The following is a 23,863-nucleotide window of genomic DNA, read 5'->3' as shown; positions in this document are numbered from 1 at the left end:
TCCTTATGAGAGTAGATTTGCCGATTTCTTCTTGTATTACTATCTTTTTTCTTATAAGTTTTAAAGTAATATTGATGACGCATAATCTAATTAATTGCTTTATATTCTTCTGAATTGTTCCTTTGATCAAAATGAGTTATTGTTCTTATTTCTTTCAATGATTGTTCACTTTGCATTTTATTTTTTTCTAATATTATATTATTATATCAACTTTCTTTTGATTAGTATTTGACTGGCGGTTTTTTCCCCTTTAAGTATGTCTCTTGTGTAAGTCTATACCTAGAATCTTTGTTTTTATTTTTTATTTTTTTTTAATAGGACAGCGTCTTTATTGCCATTTCAAAAGTAAAAAAAGCAGGTGCAGAAATGGACTTGGGCTGACCCTTCTAACAAGGGCCAGGGTCAGACAAACAGTGGCTGGCTGAGGGCCAGCAGGTCGATGAAGGCTGGAATGGGGGTGGGGGCTCAGGGCTGGGTGGGTGGGTCGCGGGCAGACCACCAGGGAGGGCAGCACAGAGCTGCAGGTGCGCAGGGAGTGGGTGGGAGGCTGCTGCACAGGTGCGTTAGCCCTTTGACAGAAGGCAGATCGTTCTGCCTCGAGCCTCACAGCTGGTGGGTGGAAGGAAGGGTCTCCAGCACTCGGTCCTGCGTAGGATAGGGAGGCCCCCATGAGCCCTGGGCTGCAGGCAGCCTGCCCCCACCCAAGTTCCTGCTTAGGGCCCCAAGTTCCTGGCTTTCCTGGTCTGTTTGTCCCTTCATGGGTATGCTAAAGAACCAAATCCTGCAGTCAATTGGATGCCAGGCGAGGGGACCCTCCAGGACTCTTGACCAAGGGAAGGGTCGTCAGGACCAGCTCCACCTGCCATTTACCAGGACCTTAGAGTCTGTGGAGGGGGATCACATCCAGCTGTGTTCCCTGCTGGCCAGGATCCTTCCTCCACCCATCCTCCCAGACCTCAAGCACCTCCTCCACTGGCCTGCAGGCTGCAAGGAACCTGAGTCCTCCGGAAAGCGTCAGGGAGGGAGGAGGGGAGGGGGCGGTACTTGGGGGGGGCCGTGGTCCACCCCCAGCGCCTGCGCCCTTCTTCCTGCTGCTCGCCCCGCCCTGCTCCGGCACGTCGAGCTCGTGGATGGCGGTGCCGCACAGCGTGCGCGCATGGATCTGCAGCTGAGCCGGCTGCTGCCGCTTCCGTAGAAGCATCTTGGCTGTCCGCCAGGGTCTAAGCAGCAAGGCGGTGGGCCAGGCCACTGGGCATGCTCAGCTCGATGGCACCTTCGGCCAAGGCCTCAGGAGGCGCACACAGAGGCCACGCCGCTGCTCCTGAGGCGGGTGAGGACGTCCACGGGGGCCTGGGACACCTCCTCCCCCGGCCCGCAGGCCCCCATTAGGGTCCGCAGGAGCCGGGGCTTGTTGCTCCTGGAGTGGCGGCCCTGCTTCCCCACCACGGCCCCCTCCTAGGCTACTCAGAGCAGGTTGGACGAGCCTACCGGCAGCACTCGCGGGGTCTGGGGCAGCAGCTCCTCCAGGTGCTGCGAGAGACCCCGGCGCCCACGGACATCAGCCTGTGCTCGCGGTGACCACGGGAGCCGTGTCCGCCAGGCCGGCCTGCAGGATGTCGGGTTGGTGGCAATGGGAGCAGCTCTGCAGCACCTCCCGGCTGGAACGGGTGGTCTGGCAGCCAGGGGCTGGGAAGCGGCTGAGGTTCCTGTCTGTCTGCGTGCTGGTCAGTGCGGGCTGAGCCTCGGCTTTTCCTGTTCGGATGAGGGCCCCGCCGTGTGGCCCACGGCGAGGAAGCCAGGCGCCGCGGGACAGGACTCCTCCGCCACCACTGCGCCCAGTCCAAGAGTCGTCAATATCTGATCTGAATGGTAAGTTCTGAGAAATTCTAGTCGGTTATTGCATCAGGTTTTGTCTCTTCTGTGTTCTTACCTACATCTTCACGTTCTATATCCCCTTTTAGAATAATTTGGAAACTTAGCATCTGTCGTGCGTTTCTCTTATTCTCTCTTTATTTGTGCAGACTTCTTATAAAAAATCCTCGGTTCTGCGTCGTCCATTCGTTCTTCGAGGGTCTTGTTTGCTTTTCATGCCATCTATTTGACTTTATTCAATAGTGTCTTTCCCAAAACCTCTAAGGGATTTATATTCATGATTGTTCTCCTTTCGTGTGACCCCTTTATCTCTGTGATATTTATAATGATTATTTGAATGTCTTTTTATGATTTTCTAGTAACTTTTTAGTGGGAGTCAATTTCTTTCTTTTGTGTACTTTTGTTTTTGTAAATATTTCTGATGGTGTGTTTATTTTCTATGAAATGATTCCCTGATATTTTCCTAGGTAAGTTTTGCTTTCTGGCTTATAACTTATTTTTTAATTTGAATTTTATTTTATTTTATTTTTTGTACAGCAGGTTCTTATTGGTTATCTATTTTATACATATTAGCATATATATGTCAATCCCAATCTCCCAGTTCATCCCACCACCACCACCCCCTGCCACTTTTCCCCCTTGTGTCCATACGTTTGTTCTCTACATCTGTGTCTCTATTTCTGCCTTGCAAACCAGTTCATCTGTGCTGGTTTTCTAGATTCCACATATATGAGTTAATATACAATATTTGGTTTTCTGTTTCTGACTTGCTTCACTCTGTATGACAGTCTGTAGATCCATCCACATCTCTACAAATGACCCAAATTTCGTTCCTTGTTATGGCTGACTAATATTCCATTGTATATATGTACCACATCTTCCTTATCCATTTGTCTGTTGATGGGCATTTAGGTTGCTTCCATGACCTGGCTATTGTAAACAGTGCTGCAGTGAACATTGGGGTGCATGTGTCTTTTTGAATTATGGTTTCTCTGGGTATATGCCCAGCAGTGGGATTGCTGGGTCATATGGTAGTTCTATTTTTAGTTTTTTAAGGAACCTCCATACTGTTCTCCATAGTGGCTGTATCAGTTTACATTCCCACCAACAGTGCAAGAGTGTTCCCTTTTCTCCACACCCTCTCCAGCATTTATTGTTTGTAGGTTTTCTGATGATGACTGGCTTATACTTCTAATCTTGGCTTCCAACTGTGGCTTTCCTTCTCCTTCATTCTTTTAGGCACATCTCAATTTTTTTTTTCTCAGTTTCTAATAGTATTTTTATTATGACATACTCTATTATGTCATAGAGTGTTCTGCCTATGTTTTCCTCTAAGAGTTTTATAGTGTCTGGTCTTACATTTAGGTCTTTGATCAATTTTGAGTTTATTTTTGTGTATGGTGTTAGGGAGTGTTCTAATTCATTCTTTTACATGTAGCTGTCCAGTTTTCCCAGCACCACTTATTGAAGAGGCTGTCTTTTCTCCATTGTATATTCTTGCCTCCTTTATCAAACATAAGGTGTTTGATATGTACATGGGTTTATCTCTGAGCTTTCTATCCTGTTCCATTTATCCATATTTCTGTTTTGATTACTGTCTTGATTACTGTAGCTGTGTAATATAGTCTGAAGTCACAGAGCATGATTCCTCCAGCCCCATTTTTCCTTCTCAAGATTGCTTTGGCTATTCGGGGTCTTTTGTGTTCCCATACAAATTGTGAATTTTTTTGTTCTAGTTCTGTGAAAAATGCCATTTGTAGTTTGATAGGGATGCTTTGAATCTGTAGATTGCTTTGGGTAGCATAGTCATTTTCACAATGTTGATTCTTCCAATCCAAGAACATGGTATGTCTCTCCATCTGTTTGTATCATCTTTAATTTCTTTCATCAGTGTCTTATAGTTTTCTGCATACAGGTCTTTTGTCTCCTTTGGTAGGTTTATTCCTAGGTATTTTATTCTTTCTGTTGCAGTGGTAAATGGGAGTGTTTCCTTAATTTCTCTTTCAGATTTTTCATCGTTAGTGTATAGGAATGCAAGAAATTTCTGTGCATTAATTTGGTATCCTGCTACTTTACCAAATTCATTGATTAGCTCTAGTAAATTTCTGGTACCATCTTTAGGATCTGAGGCCTTTAGTTTTCTGGTAGCATGTCATCTGCAGACAGTGACAGCTTTACTTCTTTTCCGATTTGGATTCCTTTTCTTCTCTGATTGCTGTGGCTAAAACTTCCAAAACTATGTTGAGTAATAGTGGTGAGAGTGGGCAACCTTGTCTTCTTCCTGATCTTAGTGGAAATTTTCAGTTTTCCACCTTTGAGAATGATGCTGGCTGTGGGTTTGTCATATATGGCCTTATTATGTTGAGGTAATTCCCTCTATGCCTACTCTCTGAGGGTTTTGATCATAAATGGGTGTTGAATTTTGTCAAAAGCTTTTTCTGCATCTATTGAGATGATCATATGGTTTTTCTCCTTCACTTTGTTAATATGGTGTATCATATTGATTGATTTGCATATATTGAAGAATTCTTACATTCCTGGGATAAACCCCACTTGACCATGGAGTGTAATCCCTTTAATGTGCTGTTGGATTCTGTTTGCTAGTATTTTGTTGAGGATTTTTGCATCTATGTTCATCAGTGATATTGGCCTGGAGTTTTTTTTTGTGTGTGTGACATCTTTGTCTGGTTTTGGTATCAGGGTGATGGTGGCCTCGTAGAATGAGTTTGGGAGTGTTCCTCCCTCTGCTATATTTTGGAAGTGCTTGAGAAGTATAAGTGTTAGCTCTTCTCTAAATGTTTGATAGAATTTGCCTGTGAAGCCATCTGGTCCTGGACTTTTGTTTGTTGGAAGATTTTTATCACAGTTTCGATTTCAGTGCTTGTGATTGGTCTGTTTATATTTTCTGTTTCTTCCTGTTTCAGTCTTGGAAGATTGTGCTTTTCTAAGAATTTGTCCATTTCTTCCAGGTTGTCCACTTTATTGGCATATAGTTCCTTGTAGTAATATCTCATGATCCTTTGTATTTCGGTAGTGTCAGTTGTTACTTCTCCTTTTTCATTTCTAATTCTATTGATTTGAATCTTCTCCCTTTTTTTCTTGATGAGTCTGGCTAATGGTTTATCAATTTTGTTTATCTTCTCAAAGAACCAGCTTTTGGTTTTATTAATCTTTGCTATTGTTTCCTCATTTCTTTTTCATTTATTTCTGATCTGATCTTTATAATTTCTTTCCTTCTGCTAACTTTGGGTTTTGTTTGTTCTTCTTTCTCTAATTGCTTTAGGTGTAAGGTTAGGTTGTTTATTTGAGATGTTTTATACCAAAATTTTAACTGAAGCTATTTAAATCTTTTAAATGAATTCATTTAAAATATTTTATTTTCTATTAGAGCAAAGTGATCACCCTAATAATTGCACATATGTTTATAATTAAATAGTACATTAAATGTGCATATTAAACTATATCTATATGCCTGAAAAAATATCAAATATAACTGAAAGATCTGGCATCATGTTTGTTTACACCCCTCTGAGGGGAAAAGTGGACTACAGTAGCTTTAAGAGTTATTCACTTTCTTTTGTAGTGGACTACAGATGTACCTGGATAAACAGAAGGAGATGGCAAGTTAATAATGTTCAGCAGGATAGGGGAAAGCAAGGATGAATCCATTAACTATAAAATGGTCAGCTAACCCCAGTACTTAGTAGTAATATGAAACCATCATCAAATAAGTTTGCAATAACTAAGAAAAACATAAAATACTAAGAAGAAATAGCATGGTTCTGTGAAAAGGAAAAGCAAAATTAAATGCAAGGTTTATTTCAGTGAATTGTGCTCATTAATTTAATATTTCACAACTTAAAACCAAAGTTTACCAACCACAATGGTTTGAATATTGACGAAACATCTGCCAAGCCAGGCAGATAGTAGGTGCTCCATAATGTTAACTCGTGTGGTACTGATGGTGACACTGATGATGAGGATGCTCTTCTACACCCTCCTCTGTGCTCTGTACTCCTGTGTCCCAATGTATCTCAGTGGCCTGATGTTGCTCCTGGATTTCCTGTTGTTTACTTTTTTTCTGTTCACTCATTCTTTTTTTTTTTTCTTTTGCGCTATGCGGGCCTCTCACTGTTGTGGCCTCTCCTGTTGTGGAGCACAGGCTCCGGACACGCAGGCTCAGTGGCCATGGCTCACGGGCCCAGCCCCTCCGCGGCATGTGGGATCTTCCCGGACCGGGGCACGAACCCGTGTCCCCTGCATCAGCAGGCGGACTCTCAACCACTGCGCCACCAGGGAAGCCCTCAATTTCTTATGTTGTGTTTTTGAATTATTATGCATTTATTAGTTTTAATATATATTTTCTAATATTTCTATAACTCCAATGGGAAGGCAGAAATTTTATTATATGTTCAGTCCATTATCTTGAAATTTTAAATAGTATTAACATTTGAGTGAAGGTTGTTTTCAATAAAATAAATATACATATTCTTATATATTATGTTTTATTATAATCCTAAGAAATACTTTAATAATAAATTTAGGACTATACAATTGCTACAAACATTTTCTATTGTACTTCACTTAAAATAAGTGCTTGGATGATTTTGCTCTTACAGTTTACTAAACCCAAAGGTTTGATCACATTTTGGCCTATAGTGTCTTCCAATATTTATAATGGGACTCTGGATCGGGGGCCAGGGAGGCTGGCATCTCTTGCTTTAGCATCTTCTACATTGCCAATGTGAATAAATGTAAACTAGGAAGGTGATAGCATCAGGAAATGAATTAAAAAACAAACAAATTGTGTAAAAAGTAGAAAGAATGCCTCTGTATATGTGATATAATGGTGAATCACAGTTATATTTCAATTTATACTAATATCAGTCTCATTTTCTTGGACATGAAATCTCATGGTGAAGAATGCCAGATATGGCCACTGTAAATGACACAGGGGTTCATAAGAGAATATTTTGCAGAATTATACACTATCCTAGAATTACCATGTTCTTCTTAAAACATTTATTATCCTGAAAAGACAGTGGAACTAAGCTGAGCTTATAAATTACACTGGCATAAAGGGAAAATGGGCTCTGAGAAATAGTGTAGCACTACTACAAGAATTTCATCCAGAAAACCTTCAGAGGATGGAAACACAAGCAAACAGGAAATGAATGCTTTTTATTCTGATAGTCTACTGCATCGTGATGAGTAAAAGGCATTGCTACTGATAACCCTGAACAGCATCCTATGAACATCAAAATAAATACACCAGAAAGTTTATGACCAGAATAAAGTAAATGGTTCTGCCAAAATAATGGTGAAAAAAAGAAGGTGACTGATACAGCTGGAAGGCAGGGTAGATGGACCTTCATTCTCTTTCAATTCCTTCCCTTCATGGTCACTGCTGAAAACCTGAGTCAAAAAGCTAAGCACTAGATCCACCAGAGGACACACAGCAGAAGCAAGAAGAACTACCGTTCTTCAGCCTGTGGAACAAAAACCACATTCACAGAAAGATAGACAAAATGAAAAGGCAGAGGACTATGTACCAGATGAAGGAACAAGGTAAAACTCCAGAAAAACAACTAAATGAAGTGGAGATAGGCAACCTTCCTGGAAAAGAATTCAAAATATTGTTAGTGAAGATGATCCAGGACCTCAGAAAAAGAATGGAGGCAAAGATCGAGAAGATGCAGGAAATGTTTAACCAAGATCTAGAAGAATTAAAGAACAAACAAACAGAGGTGAATAACACAATAACTGAAATGAAAAATACACTAGAAGGAATCAATAACAGAATAACTGAGGCAGAAGAACGGATAAGTGATCTGGAAGACAGAATGGTGGAATTCACTGCTGTGGAAGAGAATAAAGAAAAAAGAATGAAAAGAAATGAAGACAGCATAAGAGACCTCTGGGACAATGTTAAACACCACAACATTTGCATTATAGGGGTCCCAGAAGGAGAAGAGAGAGAGAAACGACCCGAGAAAAAATTCGAAGAGATTATAGTCGAAAACTTCCCTAACATGGGAAAGGAAATAGCCACCCAAGTCCAGGAAGCACAGAGAGAGAGTCCCATACAGGATAAACCCAAGGAGAAACACAGTGAGACACATAGTAATCAAATTGACAAAAATTAAAGACAAAGAAAAATTATTGAAAGCAACAAGGGAAAAACAACAAATAATATACAAGGGAACTCCCCTAAGGTTAACAGCTGATTTCTCAGCAGAAACTCTACAAGCCAGAAGGGAGTGGCATGATATATTTAAAGTGATGACAGGGAAGAACCTACAACCAAGATTACTCTACCTGGCAAGGATCTCATTTAGATTCCACGGAGAAATCAAAAGCTTTAAAGTCAAGCAAATACTAAGAGAATTCAGCACCACCAAACTAGCTCTCCAAAAAATGCTAAAGGAACTTCTCTAAGTGGGAAACACAAGAGAAGAGAAGGACCTACAAAAACAAACCCATAACAATTAAGAAAATGGTAATACATACATATTGATAATTATCTTAAATGTGAATGGATTAAATGCTGCAACCAGAAGACACAGGCTTGCTGAATGGATACAAAAACAAGACCCATATATATACTGTCTACAAGAGACCCACTTCAAACCTAGGGACACATACAGACTGAAAGTGAGGGGATGGAATGCAAAGGGAAATCAAAAGAAAGCTGGAGTAGCAATTCTAATATCAGACAAAATATACCTTAAAATAAATACTGTTCAAAGAGACAAAGAAGGACACTACATAATGATCAAGGGGTCAATCCAAGAAGAAGATATAACAATTATAAATATATGTGCACCCAACATAGGAGCACCTCAGTATGTAAGGCAACTGCTAACCTCTATAAAAGAGAAAATCAACAGTAACACAATAATAGTGGGGGACATTAATACCTCACTTACGGTGATGGACACATCATCCAGACAGAAAATTAATAAGGAAACACAAGCTTTAAATGACACAATAGACCAGAAAGATTTAATTGATATTTATAGAAAATTCCATCCAAAAACAGCAGATTGCATGTTCTTCTGAAGTGCACATGGAACATCCTCCAGGATAGATCACATCTTGGGTCACAAATCAAGCCTCGGTAAATTTAAGAAAACTGAAATCATATCAAGCATGTTTTACAACCACAACACTATGAGATTAGAAATCAATTACAAGGGAAAAAAACGTAAAAAACACAGACACATGGAGACTAAACAATATATTACTAAATAACCAAGAGATCACTGAAGAAATCAAAGAGGAAATCAAAAAATACCTAGAGACAAATGACAATGAAAACACGCTGATCCAAAACTTCTGGGATGCAGCAAAAGCAGTTCTAAGAAGGCAGTTTATAGCAATACAATCTTACCTCAAGAAACAAGAAAAATCTCAAAAAACAATCTAATCTTACACCAAAATGAACTAGAGAAAGAAGAACAAACAAAACCCAAACTTAGTAGAAGGAAAGAAATCATAAAGATCAGATCAGAAATAAATGAAATAGAAATAAAACAATAGCAAAGATCAGTAAAACTAAAAACTGGTTCTTTGAGAAGATAAACAAAATTGATAAATCTTTAGCCAGACTCATCAAGAAAACGAGGGAGAGGACTCAAATCAATAAAATTAGAAATGAAAAAGGAGAAGTTACAATGGACACTGCAGAAATAAAAAACATCATAAGAGACTACTACAAGCAACTCTATACCAATAAAATGGACAACCTGTAAGAAATGGACAAATTCTTAGAAAAGCACTACCTTCTGAGACTGAACCAGAAAGAAATAGAAAGTATAAACAGACCAATCACAAGCACTGAAATTGAAACTGATTAAAAATCTTCCAACAAACAAAAGTCCAGGACCAGATGGCTTCGCAAGTGAATTCTATCAAACATTTAGAGAAGAGCTAACACCTATCCTTTTCAAAATCTTCCAAAAAATTGCAGAGGAAGGAATACTCCCAAACACATTCCACAAGGCTACCATCACCCTGATACCAAAACCAGACAGAGATAATACAAAAGAAGAAAATTACAGATCAATATCACTGATGAATATAGATGCAAAAATCCTCAACAAAATACTAGCAAACAGAATCCAACAACACATTAAAAGGATCATACACCATGATCGAGTGGGATTTATCCCAGGGAATCCAGGATTCTTCAACGTGTGCAAATCAATCAATGTGATACACCATATTAACAAATTGAAGAATAAGAACCATATGATCATCTCAATAGATGCAGAAAAAGCTTTTGAGAAAATTCAGCACCCATTTATGATAAAAACTCTCCAGAAAGTGGGCATAGAGGGTTCCTACCTCAATATTATAAAAGCCAAACTCACAGCAAACATCATTCTCAATGGTGAAAAACTGAAAGCATTTCCTTTAAGATCAGGAATAAGACAAGGATGTCCACTCTCGCCACTGTTATTCAACATAGTTTTGGAAGTCCTAGCCACAGCAATCAGAGAAGAAAAAGAAATAAAAGGAATCCAAGTCGGAAAAGAAGAAGTAAAAGTGTCACTGTTTGCAGATGACATGATACTATACATAGAGAATCCTAAAGGTGCCACCAGAAAACTGCTAGAGCTAATCAATGAATTTGGAAAAGTTGCAGGATGCAAAATTAATGCCCAGAAATCTCCTGCATTCCTATACACTAACAACAAAAGATCAGAAGGAGAAATTAAGGAAACAAACCCATTCACCATTGCAACAAAAAGAATAAAATTCCCAGGAATAAACCTACCAGAGGAGGTAAAACACCTGTAGTCAGAAAACTGTAAGACACTGATGAAAGAAATCAAAGATCACATAAACAGATGGAGAGATATACGATGTTCTTGGATTGGAAGAATCAATATTGTGAAAATGATTATACTGCCCAAAGCCAACTACCGATTCAATGCAATCCATATCAAATTACCAGTGGCATTTTTTTTTTACAGAACTAGAACAAAATGTCTTAAAATTTGTATGGAGACACAAAAGACCCTGAATAGCCAAAGCAGTCTTGAGGGAAAAAAACGTAGCTGGAGGAATCAGACTCCCTGACTTCAGACTGTACTACAAAGCTACAGTCATCAAGACAATACAGTACTAGCACAAAAACAGAAATATAGGTCAGTGGAACAGAATAGAAAGACCAGAGCTAAACCCACACATCTCTGGTCAACTAATCTATGGCAAAGGAGGCAAGGATATACAATGGAGAAAAGACAGTCTCTTCAATAAGTGGTGCTGGGAAAACTGGACAGCTATATGTAAAGAATGAAATTAGAACACTCCCTAACACCATACACAAAAATAAACTCAAAATCGCTTAAAGACCAAATGTAAGACCAGATAGAGTAAAACATAGGAAGAACATTCTTTGACACATAAATCACAGCAAAGTCTTTTTGGACCCACCTCCTAGAGTAATGGAAATAAAAACATAAACAAATGGGACCTAATAAAACTTAAAAGCTTTTCACAGCAAAGGAAACTACAAACAAGATGAAAAGACAGCCATCAGAATGGGAGAAAATATTTGCAAATGAATCAATGGACAAAGGATTAATTTTCAAAATATATGAACAACTCAAGCAGCTCACTATTAATAACAACCCAATCAAAAAATGGGCGGAAAACCTAAATAGACATTTCTCCAAAGAAGGCATACAGATGGCCACAAAGCACATGGAAAGCTGCTCAACATCACTAATTATTAGAGAAATGTAAATCAAAACTACAATGACGTATCACTGCACACCAGTTAGGATGGGCATCATCAGAAAATCTACAAACAACAAATGTTGGAGAGGGTGTGGAGAAAAGGGAACCCTCTTGCACTGTTGGTGGGAATGTAAATTGATACAGCCACTATGGAGAACAGTACGGAGGTTCCTTAAAAAACTAAAAATAGAATTACCATATGACCCAGCAATCCCACTACTGGGCATATACCCAGAGAAACCATAATTCAAAAAAGACACATGCACCCCAGTGTTCATTGTAGCACTGTTTACAATAGCCAGGTCATGGAAGCAACCTAAATGCCCATTGACAGGCGAATGTATAAAGATGTGGTACATATATTACTCAGCCATAGAAAGGAACGAATTTGGGTCATTACTTGTAGAGATGTGGATGGATCTAGAGACTGTCATACAGAGTGAAGTAAGTCAGAAAGAGAAAAACAGATACTGTATATTAACTCATATATGTGGAATCTAGAAAAACTGTACAGATGAACTGGTTTGCAAGGCAGAAATAGAGACACAGATGTAGAGAACAAACATATGGACACCAAGGTGGGAAAGTGGCAGGAGGGGGTGGTGGTGGTGTGATGAACTGGGAGATTGGGATTGACATGTGTACACTAATATGTATAAAATAGATAACTAGTAAGAGCCTGCTGCATAAAAAGGAAATAAATAAAATTAAATAATAATAATAAAAAAAGAATCTAAACTCCAATCACCACTTGCTCAATAAACAAACAAGGAAGCAAGTGAATTGGTGCGGAATAGGAAAGATTGGATGCATTGTTCACAGACCTGAAACAGAATTGATGGAGCCAGGAATGTAGGTGATATTTTTACAATTGGAAGGGTATAGCTATTTAGTAATTTTGTTCTCACTTCACTTACTGCATGGAACTTAGAATTGTTTCTCTTTTAATAGAATATTTGGGAAAAGACTAGATGCTTTCTGCCAAGTGAAGGTTGCTATTGCACATAGTAGATAGACCTCAGAAGACCTGGGTGGGATCCCAGATGTGCTTTCACTTGCTGTGGATACTGGAATAACGAATTAAATCTCTCTAAGGCTCAATTTCCCCAATTAGAAAAAAGGGTAGTAGAAATACGACCCTATAATGTTTTGAGGATTATGAAGATGGGCTTATTGCCATTCCTGGCCTGTGTATTAAATCTTTCCCTGTAGTTTCTCTCAACTATACATTGCATGTCAACTTCTCTGATAATAAGTAGCCATTTGAACATCCTATGACTTGCTTTCCAGACTTATTAGTATTCATTTTCATGTTATGAATTTAATATTCTTTGCTTATTTCCCTATTCATCCCAATTCCAAAAAGAGATTCATTTGACTACTTTTAAATAGACTTTTTCCTGCTTGATCAATTAGCTGTAATTCTCTACTGTGTTCAGAATTGAAAGATTATACTGCCTTTGATATTGGAGAGACTTTTAAAGATTTTTAATATCTTTGAAAAATAAATGTTTAAGAAAGTTAGAGTTATTTTGAGTTGAAATCCCAAGTCCTACTACTATTTAGAGCCCCAAAGTGAGATTTTTTTTTTTCCCTATCGTTAATTTTGGATGAAAACATTTATTTCAGCAAAATGAATTTTCTTCAATATTCAAACCATTGTGGTTGGTAAACTTTGGTTTTAAGTTGTGAAATATTAAATTAATGAGCACAATTCACTGAAATAAACCTTGGATTTAATTTTGCTTTTCCTTTTCACAGAACCATGCTATTTCTTCTTAGTATTTTATGTTTTTCTTAGTTACTGCAAACTTATTTGATGATGGTTTCATATTACTACTAAGTACTGGGGTTAGCTGACCATTTTATAGTTAATGGATTCATCCTTGCTTTCCCCTATCCTGCTGAACATTATTAACTTGCCATCTCCTTCTGTTTATCCAGGTACATCTGTAGTCCACTACAAAAGAAAGTGAATAGCTCTTAAAGCTATTGTACTCCACTTTTCCCCTCAGAGGGGTGTAAACAAACATGATGCCAGATCTTTCAGTTATATTTGATATATTTTCAGGCATATAGATATAGTTTAATATGCACATTTAATGTACTATTTAATTATAAACGTATGTGCAATTATTAGGGTGATCACTTTGCTCTAATAGAAAATAAAATATTTCAAATGAATTCATTTAAAAGATTTAAATAGCTTCAGTTAAAATTTTGGTATAAAATTTTACTGAAGTTTAATGCTCTTTTATTAGAGAAAAGAACAAACTATATTTTACACGTTACTCAATTAAACCAGTGAAGTATTTCCACTGTTCATCTATTTAAATGGAAAAACTATCAAGTATGAATAATTATTCAGTTTTTCTCCTCTATCAGCATTTTAGGTATCATTTTTATTATTCTTTTAATGGTTACCCTAGAGATTACAATATGCATCCTTGACTTATTACAGTCTACCTTAACTTAGTCCTTTAACTACTTCCGCAAAAGTCAAGCACCTTAGAAGGATTTAAGTACATTTTACCCTTTCCTGTTTTGCTTCGTATATATTATAAACCCCTCAGGACATTACTTTTATTGTTTTAAACAACAATATGCATTTATTTTACCTGCATCATTACCCTTCTTGGTGCTCTTAGTTCTTTTCAATGACTCCTAGCTTCTATTTAGTGTCATATTCCTTCAACCTGAAGAAATAGCTATGACACTTACTGCAAGGCGGCTGGTGACAAAGATGCAGATTGTGTGTTTCCGAAAATATCCTTATATTTCCTTCATTTTTGAAGGATATTTGCTAGGTATAGACTTATAGAAGAGAAGATGGGCTTTTATATTCTTTCTTTAAATATTTTAAAGATGCCATTTCTTATCTTTTGGTTTCCATAGTTTTCATTGACAAGTCAAGGATCATTTTATTCCTGTTCATTTGAAGAGAATTTTTTTTTTTAATGGTCTGGCTTGGCTTCATTTCATTGTCTTATTTTCTTTTTCCAGAAGTTTAATATGAATTAGCAAGATACAGTTATCTTTGCATATTACCTTAGAGTTAACAGAGTTTCTTAAACCATTGAGTTGATACATCTCGTCAATGTAGGGAAACTTGTAGCTACTATCTCTTCAAATATTGCTTTTTCCCATTCTTTCCTCCTCTCTCCATGGGACTAGAGTATCATTAATTTAGAACTATTAACTGTGTTCCACGTATTTCTTTTGTTACTACCGTTCTCTTTTCTTCCTGTATTTTAGTTTTGATATATTTTTAGATTTGTGTCCTCTTCCCTAATCCTCCCTTACTGTGTTCAGTTTGTTTTTAAGTCAATCCAATTATTAATTTCAGATATTTCATTTTTCATGTCTAGAATGTCTATTTGATTCTTTTTTTATAGAGTTAAACCTACCATTGAAATTTTCTAACTTTTCATCTACTTGATGTTTTCTATTTATTTTCTCAAGCATATTAATCACGGTTAAAGTCCCTGTCTGTCAACTGCAATATGTATTTCCAGTGTCTGTTTTATTTCATTTTCGTCATTCTGTTTCATTTAGTTCATTTCATTTTATTTCCTTTAGGTTATGTATTTCTGATATTTAGCACGTCTTTCAAATTTCTATTGATTGTTGGACGTTGTGGATAAAACCTAAAGAGGTTCTTGTTGATGGTTAATTTTCCTTTTGGCTGGCAGATAGAATACTGGTAGAAGAACTTGATCCTGTTAAGAATTGGTTTTCTCAAGATTGCTTTGGCTATTCGGGGTCTTTTGTGTTTCCATACAAATTGTAAAATTTTTTGTTCTAGTTCTGTGAAAAATGCCATTGGTAGTGTGATAGGGATTGCATTGAATCTGTAGATTGCTTTGGGTAGCATAGTCATTTTCACAGTGTTGATTCTTCCAATCCAAGAACATGGTATATCTCTCCATCTGTTTGTATCATCTTTAATTTCTTTCATCAGTGTCTTATAGTTTTCTGCATACAGGTCTTTTGTCTCTTTTGGTAGGTTTATTCCTAGGTATTTTATTCTTTCTGTTGCAGTGGTAAATGGGAGTGTTTCCTTAATTTCTCTTTCAGATTTTTCATCGTTAGTGTATAGGAATGCAAGAAATTTCTGGGCATTAGTTTGGTATCCTGCTACTTTACCAAATTCATTGATTAGCTCTAGTAGTATTCTGGTAGCATCTTTACGATTCTCTAGGTATAGTACCATGTCATCTGCAGACAGTGACAGTTTTACTTCTTCTTTTCTGATCTGGATTCCTTTTATTTCTTTTTCTTCTCTGAGTGCTGTGGCTAGGACTTCCAAACCTATGTTGAATAACAGTGGTGAGAGTGGGCAACCTTGTCTTGTTCCTGACCTTAGTGGAAATGGTTTCAGTTTTTCACCATTGAGAATGATGTTGGCTGTGGGTTTTTCATATATGGCCTTTCTTATGTTGAGGTAAGTTCCCTCTATGCCTATTTTCTGGAGAGTTTTTATCATAAATGGGTGTTGAATTTTGTTAGAAGCTTTTTCTGCATCTACTGAGGTGATCATATGGTTTTTATCCTTCAATTTGTCAATATGGTGTATTACATTGATTTGCGTATACTGAAGAATCCTTGCATTCTTGGGATTAAACCCCACTTGCTCATGGTGTATGACCCTTTTAATGTGCTGTTGGATTCTTCAGCAAATGAAGCAACTGACAGAGGATTAATCTCCGAAATATACAAGCAGCTTATGCAACTCAATACCAAAAAAACAAACAACCCAATCCAAAAATGGGCAGAAGACCTAAATCGACATTTCTCCAAAGAAGATATACAGATTGCCAACAAACAATGAAAGAATGTTCAACATCACTAATCATTAGAGAAATGCAATGAGGTAACCCCTCACACCAGTCAGAATGGCTATCATCAAAAAATCTACAAACAATAAATGCTGGAGAGGGTGTGGAGAAAAGGGAACCCTCTTGCACTGTTGGTGGGAATGTAAATTGATACAGCCACTGTGGCAAACAGTATGGAGTTTCCTTAAAAAACTAAAAATAGAACTATCATGCGACTCAGCAATCCCACTACTGGGCATATACCCTGAGAAAACCGTAATTCAGAAAGAGTCATCTACCACAATGTTCATTGCAGCTCTATTTACAATAGCCAGGACATGGAAGCAACCTAAGTGTCCATCGACAGATGAATGGATAAAGAAGATGTGTCACATTTATACAATGGAATATTACTCAGCCGTAAAAAGAAATGAAATTGAGTATTTGTAGTGAGGTGGTTGGACGTAGAGACTGTCATACAGTGAGGTAAGTCAGAAAGAGAAAAACAAATACCGCATGCTATCATGTATGTATGGAATATATATTAAAAAAAATGGTTCTGAAGAACCTAGGGGCAGGACAGGAGTAAAGACGCAGACATAGAGAATGGACTTGAGGACAGAGGGAGGGGGAAGGGGAAGCTGGGACGAAGTGAGAGAGTGGCATGGACATATATACACTACCAAATGCAAAATAGATAGCTAGTGGGAAGCAACCGCATAGCACAGGGAGATCAGCTCAGTGCTTTGTGTCCACCTAGAGGGGTGGGATAGGGAGGGTGGGAGGGAGTCCCAAGAGTGAGGAGATATGGGGATATATGTATATGTATAGCTGACTCACTTTGTTATACAGCAGAAACTAACACACCATTGTAAAGCAATTATACGCTAATTAAAAAAAAAAAAAGAGTTGTTTTTAGGCTTTGTTAGAGCTGACCTATTTCAGTTTTGTCCTTACTCCAAAGGTATGCCCCTTACTCTGGATTTTGGTTCTTAGTCCTAAAATGTAAACTTTATTCCAATTCCTAGCCCTTTAAGATTTCAGCTGAAATCCTGAGGTGTTTACCAAGGTCATTCCACCTTGCTGGAGTTTAAATTCCAGAATCTTTGCTCAACAGGCACGGCTGCTGAAATCACTGCTCAGCTCACTAATATTACAAATGTTTTCTATTGGGTCATTGGAGTCATGCCCCGTGAGAGTACAATTTAGAACCTCACCAGTGATTTTAGGAACATTAGATGCAGATTCGTGGGCTACTTCTCTACTGGTCTGTTTTTTGAGGGGGATATTGCCTGGCAAGTCCCAGACCATTTGCCAGGCCTGAACACTATGCTCTTTCTACTGAGACTGCTGCTTTTGCTTGGGCTTTATTTTATTGATTTGATTTGGAAAATGCCCTCAGATAAAAAGCTGTGGTGAATGCAGAGCTCAAAACATGTGCTTCTGTTTTCTAAAAAAGTATAACTTCTCCATTTTTTCCAGATAGCACTGCAGGAGTGTTAGTCAGATTCAAGCTACATTGTAATAGTAGGTGGAGCAAAAATTACTTGTGTGGATAGTTGATACACTAATAAATAATTATTTTCAATACATTTTATACATTTTCCTGCTGTACTTATTCTGATATTACGTTCATAAACACTTTGCTTTTGTAGAGCTTAATTGTGAGATATACTTTTGCTTTTTAGTCACAAACTCTAGTATGTATAGCAATTTATGCTTAATTTCACTTTTTAAAGGTGATATGTATTTAAATTTGTTTACTTAGGCTTAAAGACTCATATAAAGTTGATGAAATCATGGGCAAAATTGTGCTTCCAATGCCACATAATTGCTAACCTTCTCGAATTGGAACAAAAATGAAGTACAATTCTGCCTTAGAATTCTTAAAAAAAAAATAAAAAGAACCAATACTACCTGCCAAAGTATGACTCTCCACCTAGGCCATGAAACACACCTGCTGATGAATAAATTCACCTTTGAGATGGATTGTTCTGCCCTCATTGTTTGTAAATTAGGCTGTACATGGTATATGGCTTACAAAATTACTTGTAAGGTATTTGTTTATTGAAGAGATTTAATGTCCACAGAGAACACCCACACTCAGGATTGTAGGTGGTATACATTTTATCCCATAATGGATTTGAATGTGTTATTGGAATTGATTAGCATAGTGAGTGTTGTTGGTCATTGAAATGCTTGCTGATTTTTAATAAAAAGACATTTTGGCTCATAAACCAAAAAATCTTTGTACAAATATTTGTTTTGAAATATTTCCCTTCACGTTCTTCCATCTCATGCTTTCATCCAAATAACAAGCAATATAGTGAAATGGGAAAATGACTTAAATTATAATCAAGTTATATGTATAATATATATGATTACATATAAAATATGTCTATATATTTGTCTTTCTATCTGTATACTCACATATATGTAGCTACATACACATACAAATATTTATACCTCTGTCAATATATAACTTCAATATGACCTTGTTCATTTGTTTGGAAGTTCAAAATATGTTTCTACTTTCTGGCTACATTTCTCTTTATATATTAATATTTGCATAAGTTCCCATATTCCCTTTTTTGACAGATTTCTTCTGTTCTACATAGAGCCAATACTTAGGGAAAATACCAAGTACTCAGCATGTTACTTATAGTAGTTAATCCTGAAGTCCTGGTCACTGTCCCTCACCATTTTAGCCAGAACTAAAGTGAGACATCTCAAGCCTAGATGATGCTCCCACCATTACCAGTGGGTGGTTGCTCTAGACAGATCCACTGTGTGGGTGCGCTACTAAGGTTGGAGTGAGTTCATTAACTTTCTATTTTATTTTGACATCCATGATCCTTATTTTTAGGGTATAAAATAGAACCAGGGAAAACTATACATAGACACATGTATTAATAACTTTAATAAAAAAGAAAGAAGCCACTGTTATACACATGTAACTCACACTTTTTATCTAAATGGCAAACTATATGTTACACATATATAACAGTTGGCTTTTTCTTTTGCAATAGAATTATTTTTGGAAGTTGTATCCTGTAGCCTTAATGAGGACAATAGTCCCTAGGATCATATTTGATTCTCATATTTAATCCTGTTTTCCCAAATAACCTTTGGATTGAATGTGAAGGTCACAAAACCAAGAAATATTTTATCAAGGGAATGAACTTACCTGAACAAAATACATCATAATACTTTAGTCAAATTTTCTCTCTGAGTAACTGTGTTCATTTCTAAAACTGAGCCATGCACAGTTGCATTCATTAGTTGTTGAATTCCAGAGTGGTGGAGGAGGTATAGTCATGAATGCATTTCCATGAGGATGGCTCAGGTGAATACTGAAAATGTAGATCTGATCTGTTTACCTCAAAGAAAATATTATGACATAACATCTCATAATTTCAAACAGATTGCTATTTTTTAATGATGAACATTTCTGTTTTTGAACATTTTCTTTGATGAAACATTTCTAGTTTTTGATTACGTCGTCATATTACCTATATTGTAGCTACTTGAAAATCTAAGGCAACATTCTAATGAATATTTGTGCAAGCACATAATAAGCGTTATGTATCAATTTTTGGGATTTTGGTTGTTAATGTAATGCAATTACTAACAGAATGTGTGAAAATGTGAATTGCCGTTGATACTAAATATCAAAGAAATTAGGACCATAATTGGCATTATCAAGGAATAATTATTATTCATTACCAAAGTCTTTAAATAATTTAGAGTATATGACAAGTGATTTTAATTAAAAAATTTTTTTTGAGTATAGTTGATTTACAATGTTGTGTTTAATTTCTGTTGTACAGCAAAGTGACTCATTTATACATATATATATCATATATATATACTTTTTCATATTCTTTTCCATTCTGGTTTATCACAGGATGTTGAATATTGTTCTCTGTGCTATGCAGTAGGACCTTGTTGTTTATCCATCCTATATATAATAGTTTGCATCTGCTAATCCCAAACTCCCACTCCTTTTCTCCCCCTCACTCTCCCCCTGGCAACCACAAGTCTGTTCTCTATATCTGTGGGTCTGTTTTTGTTCTGTAGGTATGTTAATTTGTGTCATATTTTAGATTCCACATATAAGTGATACCATGTGGTATTTGTCTTTCTCTTTCTGACTTACTTCGCTTAGTATGATAATCTCTAGGTCCATCCATTGTTGCTGCAAATGGCATATTTCATTCTTTTTAATGGTCGAGCAATATTCCATTGTGTGTGTGAGTGTATGTGTGTGTGTGTATCTCACATCTTCTTTATCCATACATCTGTCAATGGACATTTAGGTGGTTTCCACGTCTTGGCTATTGTAAATAGTGTTGCTATGAACATAGGGGTGCATGTGTCTTTTCAAATTATAATTTTGTCTGCATATGTGCCCAGGAGTGAGATTGCTGGGTCATGTGGCAACTCTATTTTGAGTTTTTTGAGGAACCTCCATACTGTTTTCCATAGTGGCTGCACCAATTTACATTCCCACCAACACTGTAAGAGGGTTCCCTTTTCTCCACACCCTCTCCAGCATTTATTATTTGTAGACATTTTAATGATGGCCATTCTGAGGTGGTATGAGGTGGTACCTCATTGTAGTTTTGATTTGCATTTCTCTAATGATTAGTGATGATGAGCATCTTTTCATGTGCCTATTGGCCATCTGTCTTCTTTGGAGAAATGTCTGTTTAGGTTTTCTGCCCATTTTTTGATTGGGTTATGTACTGTTATTTCTTTCACTGAAGTATGTAAATATTAATTTAAATTAACTTAAAAAATCAATTTCTACAAATTCCACTGAAATAAGTGATAAAATAAACAACAGTATAAAAGGATGTGAGATCATCATAACAAATGTGTTTTGCATGCTGTTCTTAACTACTTGACTTTTATGAATAAAAGAACTTTTTCAAAGCATTTTCCATGTCTTCAAATGCCTTAAAATAGAGTAAGTGAATATAAAAAACTTATTTTTCCATATGTTTTATTGCTTTGTTTTTAAGGATAGGAATGTAATTATTCAGAGAGCCTTGGTTGTTAGCATTTTAACTAAGTTGTAGAACCAAAACTAAAAATATTTTTTAGTAAGTGTGATGTGAGGTGATTTTAATAAACTCCTACTGCATTGTCTGCACATGGTTCTTATCTAGGTATCACTTTCTAAACCAGACCGTGAAGGGTTGTCTTAAAATTTCCTTCATTAACAATCAAATATGAACTTCTTATTTCCAGTGCAGCCGGTAAAGAGCCTGAAAGTTGTCACTCTAGAAAGTAAACAGAAAGTAAAAAAAGCTGAACAGACTGAAAAATGAACAACTCTTCTTAGATCTATCAGAGAAATTAGGTCATAGGGCAAACTATTGCCCCGCCCCCCCCCCGCAAATTGGAGAGACATACAGGAGAATATAGGAAATCATAACTCAACAGAAACCCATGAGCAGAATCCTCTGCAGGAGCCCTTGCCAGATTCCTTTTTACCCAGTACATCAGACCTGGCTTTCAAGAAAAAAATACTAAGAGGCATAAAATAGTTTGAAAAATCAGAGCAAAGAAAGACTCTGATATAGCAGAGGTGTTGGAATTACCAGACCAGGAATTTAAAACAACTGTGTTTAATATGCCAAGGGCTCAAATGGATAAAGTAGACAGCATGAAGAACAGATGGACAATGGAAGCACAGAGATGTAAATTCTAAGAAAGAATGAAAAGAAATGCTTAAGGTCCAAAACATTGTAACAGAAATGAAGAATACCTTTGATACGCTCATTGCTAGACGAGGCATCACTGAAGAAATAATGTCTAGCTTGGGGATATATCAATAGAAACTTCCTAAATTGAAAAACAAAGAGAAAAAAGACTGGACCCCCCCCCACCCCCACCAAACCCCCCAGAATATCCAAGAAGTGCAGGATAATTACAAAAGGTGTAACATACATGTAATGGGAATACCAGAAGAGAAAGAGAAAGGAATGGAAGCAATATTTGAAACAATAATGATTGAAAATTTTCCCAAATTAATGACACCAAACTACAGACCCAGGAAGGTCAGAGTACGGCAAGCAAGATAAATATGGAGAAAAATGACACCTACGCATATCATAGTCAAACTTGAGAAAATCAAGCATAAAGAAAAAATCTTGAAGTAAGCCAGAGGAACCTATACAGGAGCAAAAATAGAGTTACACCTAATTTTTCCTCAGTAATCATGTAAGCAGGTGAGCAAACAGATAAAGTATTGAGAGAAGAAAAAACTATTAACCTAGAATTGTGTACCCTATGAAATTAGTCTTCAAAACAGAAGGAGGAATAAAGATTTTACAGAGATAAACATCAAGATAATTTCTTGCCATTAGACTTGACCTTCAACAAGTGTAAAAGAAGTTCTTTAGAGTGAAGGAAGTTGATATAGGTAAAAAAATCAGATCTACATAAAAAAGCAGGAGCATCAGAAAAGAAATGAGTGAATATTAAATAAGAGTTTTTACTTTTCTTATTCTTTTTTTTCTTATTCTTAAATGATCCAAGAAATAATTAACTATTCAAAAATAATAATGGCAACAATGTGTTTAATTATGTATGCTTATTTTTACATATATACACATTTGTGTATGTATGCCTAAGTATATATGTATGTTTATGTATAAGTGAAATAAAGGATACAAAGGATGGCAGAGAGGAATTAAGGTTACTTTGTTTCTATAAGGTATTAGCACAACCTATGAAATAGTATAGTGTTATGTGAAAGTGGACTTGTATTAGTTGTAAATGTATGATGCAAACTCTAGGGCAACCAGTGAAAAAAGTAAAAATTATACAGAAGTATAATTTATATGCTAAGAAAGGAGAGAAAATGAAAGCATATTTAATGCTCATTTAAAAGTAAATAAGTAATAAAAAGAGTAGAAGACGAAAATAGGAACAAAGATCAAGAGCAATATATAGAAAATATCAATAGTAACAAATATGGTAGATTGTAATCCAGCTATATCACTAATCACTTGAAGTGTCAGTTATCTAAACATACCTATTAAAAGACAGATTGTCAGAGTGGATGAAAAAACATGACCCAACTGTAGATTGTTTACAAGAGTTCTACTTTAAAGACATATATAGATTAAAAGTAAATAGATGGAGAAAAATATACCATGATAATACTGATCAAAAAGATAAAAGCAGAGAGAATACTACCTAATTCATTTTATGAGGCCAGAATTACCCAAATACAGGCATACTTTGGAGATATTGTTCATTGGTTCCAGACCACCACAATAAAGTGAATATGACAGTAAAGTGAGTCACATAAATTTTTTTGGTTTCCTAGTGCATATAAAAGTTACATTCACACTATTCTGTAGTCTATTAAATGTACAATAGCATTATGTCTTAACAATGTACATATT

At 36.6% G+C, this 23,863-nt stretch overlaps 1 pseudogene; it reads right to left on the bottom strand.

Moving 5' to 3' along the window:
- Positions 1–877: 877 nt before the first annotated feature.
- The window catches only part of LOC101321770 (pyrroline-5-carboxylate reductase 3-like), a 58,498-nt pseudogene continuing 35,512 nt past the window's right edge, over positions 878–23,863 (bottom strand).

This window comes from Tursiops truncatus, chromosome 12 (assembly GCF_011762595.2).
Source record: "Tursiops truncatus isolate mTurTru1 chromosome 12, mTurTru1.mat.Y, whole genome shotgun sequence".
Lineage (NCBI taxonomy): Eukaryota > Metazoa > Chordata > Mammalia > Artiodactyla > Delphinidae > Tursiops > Tursiops truncatus.
The sequence above is the reverse complement of the archived record's forward strand: the minus strand, read 5'-3'. Positions and strand labels throughout refer to the sequence as shown.